This window comes from Marmota monax, unplaced genomic scaffold (assembly GCF_021218885.2).
Source record: "Marmota monax isolate L192 unplaced genomic scaffold, Marmota_monax_Labrador192_F-V1.1 WCK01_AAM20220418_F8-fsc00105, whole genome shotgun sequence".
Lineage (NCBI taxonomy): Eukaryota > Metazoa > Chordata > Mammalia > Rodentia > Sciuridae > Marmota > Marmota monax.
In genome coordinates this window covers 2,003,357-2,013,430 of record NW_026692947.1, presented here as the reverse complement: position 1 = coordinate 2,013,430, position 10,074 = coordinate 2,003,357, and the positions used below count along the sequence as shown (strand labels likewise).

The window sequence follows — 10,074 nt, the reverse complement described above, 5'->3', positions numbered from 1 at the left end:
CGAGAATTTGTGAGAGATGAACTCTAATCTCAAAACTCAGAAACGTCAGCCACATCTCATAACTGGAGATTAACAGGTGTTTTCCATTGAATGGTGCACCCTCCAGCCTCTATCTCCACCTGTTCTAAAAATGCTAGTTGAGAGGTGCATCCCCCTCCACCACTGCCAGAGAGGCAAATGGAAAATTCTCTGGGGAAACAATCACTCAAGAAAAAAATGACTGCTGCTAGTAAGTTTGGGTGTTTCCTCCAATGAAATGGATGGTGGCTACCTTAAAAAAAAATGGTGAAGCCCCAGACAGGTACAGTCCTATCATCAGTGGATAAGTGCCTCAGTGTTAAATATGAGCACACACTAGGAGTACTACACATTTGAGGAAAGTCTCTAAAATGAAAGCCAGGCAGCAAAATGAGCAATCAGGAAGAAGGAACTCAGAGGAAGTGATGCAGAAAACAGAAGAAAACAAACAAATTTAAAAAATACATACCATTGACAAGCTCAGATATTGTAACCCTGAATCAAACATATAATGTTACATATTTAAAAGGAAGATTTAGAGAACACCAGAAAGTACTAATAAAATACAGTCTAATAGAAGAAATTTGTAAAGATGTACTATGTGATGTATAATATTAAATGTGTATAAAAATGAAGTTATGGGAATATCTCCTTATTTGACTCTGATGTTTCTGCCTCCCTTTTCCATCTTATAAGGACCCTTGTGACGCTGAGGCATCCAGATGATCCAGGGTAATACTCCCAACTTGAGATCCTTGTCTTAATGGCATCTGGAAAGTTCTTTTTGCCAGGTAAAGAAATATACTCACAGGTTCTAGGGATAGGGTGCTGTTGTAGTTTGGGTGTGAGATGTCCCCCAGCAACTCATGTGTGAGACAATGCCAGAAGGTTCAGAGAAGAAATGATTGGGTTACAAGAGCCTTAACCTAATCAGTGAAATAATCACCTAATAAGATTAATTCAGTTGTAACTGAATGTGGGTAGGGTGTGGCTAGAGGAGGTAGGGCATTGGGGCTATGGTTTTGAGGTGTATATTTTATACCTGATAAGTGAAGCCTCTCTCTCTGCTTTCTGATTATCACGTGAGCTGATTCCCTCTAATACACCCTTCCGCCATGATGTTCAGCCTCACCTGAAGCCCCAAGGAATGGAGCCTGCTGTGTATGGACTGAGACTTCTGAAACTATGAGCTCCCAAGTAAACTTTTACTCCTCTACAATTGTTCTAGTTGGGTATTTTAGTCACAGTAGTGAAGAAGCTGACTAAAATAGCGCCAGACATTTCTTTTGCAAGTGAGATCATTATTCTGCCTATGACAGAAATCCTTTGGGGTGAGATTTTCAATGACTCCAATCTGTTTCTCCCTCCTGAATGGGCCACCTCTACCTCTGATCCACAGGAAACTCATATGTTCAGCCTGGGTAGAGCCTGAGGTCCAGGCCTTGGCAGGGCTATACTAACATTCCTGGGCTTGCTCCACTCCCAGGGCAGCTGACCAGCCTGCCTCACCTCCGCTGACTCCAGGGGCAGGAGTCAGACATTGTCTAACTGCAGGGAACAGACACACACAGTCCATATGGTCAATGGACGCCCGTCCCACCAGACTTGAGGCAAGGGGTAAGCACCACCCACTCCTGTGGAGGTCTAGGGAGGTCAGTTGCTGCACAGTTCTGTACAAGAAAATCTGGTCCCATCTTCCCCACAGAACTAGAGCAGCCTCAACAGGAGGTCGTCTCACTGGTTCTCCTCATGGAATTTTCCAGATCTTCATCTCCTCTCACTCTGAAAGCATTTCTTATATCTTGGTGATCCAGTGGAAACAGCCAACTTAGTCTCTGTTATAAATACAAAAAATGGGGCTAGGGATATGTAGCTCAGTTGGTAGAGTACTTGCCTCACATGCCCAAGGTCCTGGGTTCAATCCTCAGCATCCCCCCCCCCCAAAAAAAAAAGCTAGGGAGGCTGAGACAGGAGGATCATGAGTTCCAAGCCAGCCTCAGCAACAGTGAGGCACTAAACAACTCAGTGAGACCCTGTCTCTAAATAAAATACATAATAGGGCTGGGGGTGTGGCTCAAAGGTTGAGTGCCCCTCAGTCAATCCCTAGTATAAAAAAGAAAAAAATACAAAATTTGCAGAAAACCTTGAAAGGCAATTCATAGAAGAATAAATAGAATTCAAATGAAAAGAAGATGCCATCTTCACCAATGAAATTTGAAAGTTCCACGGTTTGAGAATATCCTATGAGGGTCTGCACAGAACTTTTCTATACTGCAGAGGAAAGTATGAATTTGGGGGATGGCAGCTTTTTAATATGCATAAAAGCCTTTAAAATATATACCCAGGAAGTCATTGGAAGGTGTATAAACATGAATAAAAATATTTACAGAATGATAATTTATATTAACAAAAGTGGCTTATTAACCAAGAAGGGACAAGTTAAATAATTTCTAGTTCCTGTATATGGTGTGTGTGATGCTTTGTAACTATCTGAAGTTATGTTAAAGAAGATCATTGAAATCAATAAATAAATCTTGATGTGTTGGCAAATGAAACATATGGGTGAAAAAAAAACTGCTTTCATATTGGTCTAATTTTGTGGAAAGATATGTAACAGGACAAACCTTGAGGTGTTCTAATTAGTGTCTCTAAGTGATGGGGTTAGGAATAAATGTTACCTTTTTTTCTTTTACTTTCAAGTATTTTTAAATATAACTGTGAAACTGTATTATACTTTTTATAATAAAATCTATTTTTATGATGATAGTTTGCTCCTATCTCTGCACAGCTGTCTTTGGGAACTGGTTTTGACGTAGTGGGGCTGGTTGAGAGTGGTACTAGGGAGCTCTCTCCTTTAAAAGGCCAGCAGGAAAGTTGCCCAACAAGGACAGAGAGAGAAGAAATTCCAGGTTAAGACAAGTAAAGGCAGGGTGAGCAGCCGGATGGGACAGGTCTTGCAGCTAGTGCTCTATTAATAGAAGACATGCCTGACCCTTAGGGGGCCCCAGGCAGCAAACTTTGGCTCTGTTCCCACATAGACTAGGAGAGAGGAGAGGATATTTTGTTCAAGATGCAGAGGACTGGTTAGGGAGAGAGAAATTGTATGAAATAATAACAAAGGTAGGCACTAATCCATTTAAATAATATAATACTGGCTGGATTAGAAATGTGGTAAGAGTGGTACAGGGTACATAATCTGAGTTCTGAGAGTTTGTTGAGAAACAGGTAGGATGAAAAACATGAATGAATAGATTGGTTCTAACCAAAAACCACCCCAAGGTGTGCCTCATGGCTATTAAGGCACCTTAGGTTGTTATTATGTGTTTGAGGAAGGAAGTCAGGAGGGAAAGAAGAGGGGGAAAGGCATGGTCTGAGTTAGTGGTTTTGAAAGTGTGGACCCCTAGACCCACAGCACTGCATCACCTGGGAACTCATTACAGATGCAAATTCTCAGGCTCCTCCCCAGATCTACTGGCTGGGGTGGGGCCAGCAATCTGTATTTTAACAAACTCTCTAAGAGATTCTGGTGTAGCTAAAGTTTGAAAACCACTGAGCCAAGCAAAAGGCAAAGAAGAAGCTGGCATGAGTTGGTTCTGGGTAAGTAAACTGGATTTACTGGAAGGAAGAAGCCATATTGAAACTGAGCATCGAGACCAGATCTCCTACCTGACTCCCTATTTACCTCATCTGACTCTTATCTTCCACAGTAATCAAGTGAAGTATGTTTTCTTTCATTACGAAAAGTTTGGTGGTCAGTAACAGGTTCTTGGGCAGCTACCTGCTCTATCCTGTCCATTGCATAATATGTTAGGAACGGCACATGGGAAAACCAATCAGTAACAAGAAAAGCCTGAGGAAATAATGATCTTTGTTCTTGAGAGTTGCAGAACTGAAAAAGTATCTCTTGATTAAGGTCAGACGTGCAATCATTTGACCACAAGCCTCTACCTGTTGAGGAGGGTATAAATAGTCCTAAAAAAAAAAAATCAGCTAAAAAGCTGATGGCTCTTTAGGATGGAAATCCCTGCCCTCTTCCTATCATCATAACTCATCATCATAATGAAGTGATTTCTCTTTTTCTACTACTGCCTTGCCTCTCAATTAATTGCACCTCATATGGTACAGACTGAGCTTGTGCAAAATATAAGCATCAGGGATTGATGGAGCCCTGGTGGGAAATCAGGGGTCAGGGAGGCTCTATATTATTGGAGGCAAAATTGATTCTTTTCTCACAAACAACATGACTCATATTTACATATAGCTAACATAAATGAAATGTGCTTAAGAAAAAGAAAATCACACTCTTTTGACTAACACATCAATTAGCTTTATATTCTCCCTATTCTGTGATTTTATCCATATGCATAGAAAATGCTCACACATTTATAATGAAGTTTAATGGGTTTTGTTTGTTTGTTTTAGCATTTTGTAGTAGACTAACCTTTTGATACCTTAATCAGTGAGTTTACATTTTGATTTTGATTTGTGCTGTTGTATATTATATCCTAGTGAAACCAGATTTTCTGCTGTTATGATTATAGTAAGTCAATCAGCTTCACAACAGGCTATGCCTTCTAGTGTCACCACATAGCAGCAAACTGTCATCATATCTTTTCCAGGTTCTTGTGCAAACTCGAAAGAATGAAATTCACAGACAACGGAGAGTGAATGTGAAAGAGTAAGTTTATCCAAGTGAAAAGAAATGGCTCTCGCCAAGCAAGAGGGATCCTGATGAAGGGTTGCCACTTAAATGTACTAATCTAGAAGTTTTTATGGCTGCTGGGTAGGGATGTTGTTCAATATTTAGGCTGACCAGGTATTGGAAAAACTGCTAAGGTTATCGGTAAGGCCTGCAATGTTCTGACTGATTGCTTGTGTTCTTTTAGTTGATAAGTTTGGAATTTTCTGTAGCCTTCACTCAGATCCATCCTGTTTTCCCTTTTTCCAAATCTCTTGGACAAAGGAAGCTTTTCCCACCTCTCTAGGACAAAGGAATCAGCTAGAATGTTTGGAATGTTTCCACAGACCAATTCATTTCTATGGTATAGCCTGTACTTTTCTTCTTACTTAGAGAAGACTTTTTAGGGCCCATCGCTTTATTTATCAGCCTATGTTTTACTATTGATCATCCTGCCTATTCACTGGCTCTTCCTACACAGGCTCTAAAGGGTTGTTATAGCAGAATGAATTTATCAAATAATGGGCCATGAATTTTAATAGTTGAAGTTCGGGTCAAAGACAAATCCATTAGAAAGTACATGAATAGTCAGACCCAGTCTTCTTTACCCCAAAGACTTGATAAAGTGTGCGGAGCTAGGGCAGGGCTGCAGAGAATCAGAAGGAAGCTGGGTGTCCTGTGTCTGCTCCACCCATATTCCCAGATCCTTGTGGATGAGACTGGAACCACCTTCATGGAAGGAGCTTAGGGAAGTGGCAAGTGTCACTAGCGTCATGTGGGAGCACAGAAACTACAGGACCAACTAGGATAGGCAGACCCAAGACAACCTCTCAGAGCTCCTGTAGCCCCAGTGGTTTCATGATACAAAATAGCAAAGACAGAGGCTGTCTTGCAAATTTTTTTTTGTACTGGAGATCAAACCCAAGGGTGGGGGCTGGGATTGTGGCTCAGCGGTAAAATGCTCACCTAGCACCGGCGGGACCCGGGTTCCATCCTCAGCACCACATAAAAATAAAGACATTGTGGGCTGGGGATGTGGCTCAAGCGCCCCGCGCTCGCCTGGCATGCGCAGGGTGCTGGGTTCGATCCTCAGCACCACATACAAATAAAATAAAGATGGTGTGTCCACCAAAAACTAAAAAATAAATATTAAAAAAAAAACTCTCTCTCTCTCTCTTAAAAAAAATAAAGGCATTGTGTTGTGTCCATCTACACCTAAAAAAAATAAATATTTAAAAAAACCCAAGGGTGCTATACCACTGAGCTATATCCTTAGTCCCCAGTCCTTTTTTATGTTTATTTGGAGACAGGATCTCACTAAGGTGCTTAGGGCCTCACTAAGTTGCTGATGCTGACCTAGAGCTGGTGATCTTCCTGTTTCTGCAAGGATCTTCAAGTCACTGGGCCTGCACATCTTTTGTATTAGAAAACCGAAGACAACCCAGTCCTACCTGAATCAATAACCAAAACAGAAGTCAATGGACATCCTGTGATGCCAGCTAGAGCACACAAGCCCAGGGAAAAGCAAGCAAGTGGGGGCAAAGGAGGTGGCAATAGGATAGAATTGCTGATATTACCCAGAGTGAGCATAATATGGACAGCAATGGGCATAATATTGGGCATAAAGGGTACTTGAAAAGAAAAGTTAAGCTTTACTATAGAAAATTGAATGTGTAGTCTAAGATTCATACTTGTTATAATCATATAAGGTTTATTCGTGTCTTATATAACACTTGACAATTATTATTTTAATTGATTTATCCCCATCAAGTGAGTAGTCATTCTATTATTAAAATTAAGAATGTTTCCCCCGAATGTTTTCTCTGATATAAGGTGACTGACTCATAGTGGGGTAGGGAAGGGGAGCATGGGAGGAACAGATGAACTCTAGATAGGGTAGGATAGGGGTGGGAGGGGAAGGGAGGGGGCAGGGGATTAGCAAGGATGGTGGAATGTGATAGACATCACTATCCAAAGTACATGTATGAAGACAAGAATTGGTGTGAACATACTTTATAAACAACCAGAGATATGAAAAATTGTGCTCTATATGTGTAATAAGAAATGTAATGCATTCCACTGTCATTTATTTTTTAAAAAAAATTTAAAGAATATTTCCATTTTCATATAATAAAAATGCTGCAACAAAATAATTTCTCTGCAATATTTATTTGCCACATATAATTATGTCAGAATTGGGTCTAAGCATCATGATTTCAGAGGTGAAAAAGAAAATATAATGTCCCATTGTCCAATGGAGAGTCAGACATGTAAACTGACCATCACAATGCAACTTATGGCCTAGAATAAGCCCCAGATAGTAAGATTCCTAGGTTATATTACTTACTTAAGGTATCAATTTAATCTGCAATGAATGAAAGTTTCTGTTATATAACATGTAATTTTCTCTCTGTTTCTCTCTCTCTCTCTCTCTTCCTTTCTCTCTCTCTCTCTCTCTCTCTCTCTCTCTCTCTCTCTCTCTCTACTAGGATTGAACCCAGGACCTCACACATGCTAGGCAAATGCTCTACTACTGAGCTACATCTCCAGCCCTTCCTATTTTTATTTCAAGGCAGGGTCTTGCTAAGTTGTCTAGGGTGGCCCTGAATTTGTGACCCTCCTGCCTCAGCCTCCCCAGTAGCTGGGATTACAGATGTGGTGATTATACTCAGCACCCTGACCCTTATGTGTGCTGGAAATATTCTCTAAGTCTTTTGTTTTCATTTTAATTTGTTTATATTGTTGGGGGAGCGGGTTTTTAAAAAGCATTTTATTTTCTCTTCCAGTTTTCTTTCTTTAAGGATTTTTTTAAACTGAAAAATATTAGCAGCAAGTAAAAGTGAGTATTTTTTTTTTACTTGCTGCTAATATTTTTTAGTGTTTTGATTTTTCTTCAAAGGTTCAACTGGTTAATCCATATGGAACTTATTTTAGCTTCCAACTGGAGCAATTTATCTTCTAAACTGCTAGCAAAGACTATTTTTTCCTTATTATTTGATGACATGTATTGAACACAAAATTCTCACTGTTTTTTAATGATTTTTTTAAAATAAATGACATCAAAATGCATTATAATTCATATTACACATATATAGCACAATTTTTCATATCTCTGGTTGTTTATAAAGTATGTCCACACCAATTTGTGTCTTCATACATGTACTTTGGATAATGATGTCCATCACGTTCCACCATCCTTGATAACCCCTGACCCCTCCCTTCCCCTCCCACCCCTCTGCCCTATCTAGAGTTCGTCCATTCCTCCCATGCTCCCCCTCCCTACCCCACTATGATTCAGTCTCCTTATATCAGAGAAAACATTTGGCATTTGTTTTTTGGAATTGGTTAACTTCACTTAGCATTATCTTCTCTAATTCCATCCATTTACCAGCAAATGCCATGATTTTATTCTCTTTTATTGCTGAGTAATATAGAGCACTAATCTCTAGGGTATATAAAGAACTCAAAAAGCTAAACACCAAAAAAAAAACCCCCAAATAACTCAATCAATGAATGGGCCAAGGACCTGGACAGACAACTCTCAGAAGAGGATATACAATCAATTAACAAATATATGAAAAATGTTCATCATCTCTAGCAATTAGAGAAATGCAAATCAAAACTACTCTAAGATTTCATCTCACTCCTGTCAGAATGGCAGCTATTATGAAGACAAACAACAGTAAGTGTTGGCGAGGATGTGGCGGGTGGCGGAGGGAGGTACACTCATACTTTGCTGGTGGAACTGCAAATTGGTGCAGCCAATCTGGAAAGCAATATGGAGATTCCTTGGAAAACTAAGAATGGAACCACTATTTAACCCAGCTATTCCTCTCCTCAGTCTATACCCAAAGAACTTAAAAACAGCATGCTACAGGGACACAGCCACATCAGTGCTTATAGCAGCACAATTCACAATAGCTAAACTGTGGAACCAACCTAGATGTCCTTCAGTAGATGAATTTATGGATTAAAAAAATGTGGTATATTTCACTGTTTTTTGAAACATTAACCTGATAGTGTTTGAAATATTAACCTGGTAACTATTAGGCTGATTAATCTGTGATTCCCAATCATGAAATAAATGGAATCCATGGCTTTATGAGAAAGAAAGAGTCTTCAAGAACAAGGCAGCTACTATTTGGTTTTCTAGACTATGTTGAGAAAATTATCTTTTAGAAAATGCCAGGGGAGTTTCAGATAGTCAAAGCCTGGACAACTAATCATAGATTCAGATCACTGATCATTGATCATGATCAGAGAATATCATGAAATTGAGGCCCATGAAATCTTCACCACATATGGAAAAGTTCCTTCCAGGACAAAGAGTAAGAGCTGAGTGAGGGGGGAGAAGAGGAAAAGTCAAGGATAACCTGCACTGTTCTGGGTGCCTTTCCCTCCCCAGAATGGAACATTGGAAAGAGGAGAGGACATTGTGAACAACACAACCAACTGGATAGATTCTAGAGAGTGTGAGAATTTCAGAGCTGATATCCTTCACAACCTGGGCAGGCTTGAAGAAACTACAGGCCTTGCAAAGAAGGATTCTACATCCAACTCAATCCATGAAAAGGGAAGTAGCAGTGACTGAGTTATGTGCAGAGGGCAGCCTCCAAGTATCCATATGTCACATCACGTTGGGAGAAAACAATCTGGAGTTCTCTGAGGCCTTGTATTAGTCTGTTTCATCTTACTATAACAAAATACCTGAAGCTGGGGATTTAATAAAGAAAAAAGATTTATTTAGCTCACAGTTTTGGAGCGTAAAAGTCCAAACAGCATGGTGCCAGTCCTGGCAAGGTCCTCTTGGCTGCATCACTTCTTGACAGATGGACTCACAGTAAGAGCTTATGAGAGGAGACGTCACATGATGGGACAGGAAGCCAGAGGCAAGGGAGATGGCCAGTCTTTCTCTTTTTGACAACTTACTCTTGAGGAAACTAAGTAGGCTCTCAAGAGAACTACTTAATCCCTTCCAAGGGCAGTGCGCCCACTTCCATGACCCAATTACCTGCACTAAGCCCCACCTCTTAAAGGTTCCACCACCTCCTTGTACCACCCCACATTGGCCAATTCCCTCAACACATGAACTCTTGGAACAAACCACAACTAATTCATAGCATATCTCATGGAGATGGGCAACAGCTGAGCAATTAAAAAATAACTGGGTACCAAATAATCAAACCCAGAGGAACTATGGTCACCAGAGGCAATGGCAAGGACCATGGTGTGGGTGGCAGTGGCAGATGCCAAGATGAGGCTCATGGGCCAGCTGTAGCACCATGCAGGAAGAGGACCAACTCAGCAGAGGTTAGGAAGGACCAGATATATCTGAGCATTTCTACTGCACCAGACACCATGAGAGGATGTACGAGAGA

The 10,074-nt window shown here is 40.5% G+C and overlaps 1 long non-coding RNA gene across 1 annotated transcript; it reads left to right on the top strand.

Moving 5' to 3' along the window:
• Positions 1-3,546: 3,546 nt before the first annotated feature.
• Positions 3,547-6,556, top strand: LOC124097622 (uncharacterized). The gene is made up of 3 exons (XR_006853299.1): positions 3,547-3,615; positions 4,638-4,696; positions 6,084-6,556. It is a non-coding gene; the product is annotated as an uncharacterized LOC124097622 (long non-coding RNA).
• Positions 6,557-10,074: the final 3,518 nt, after the last annotated feature.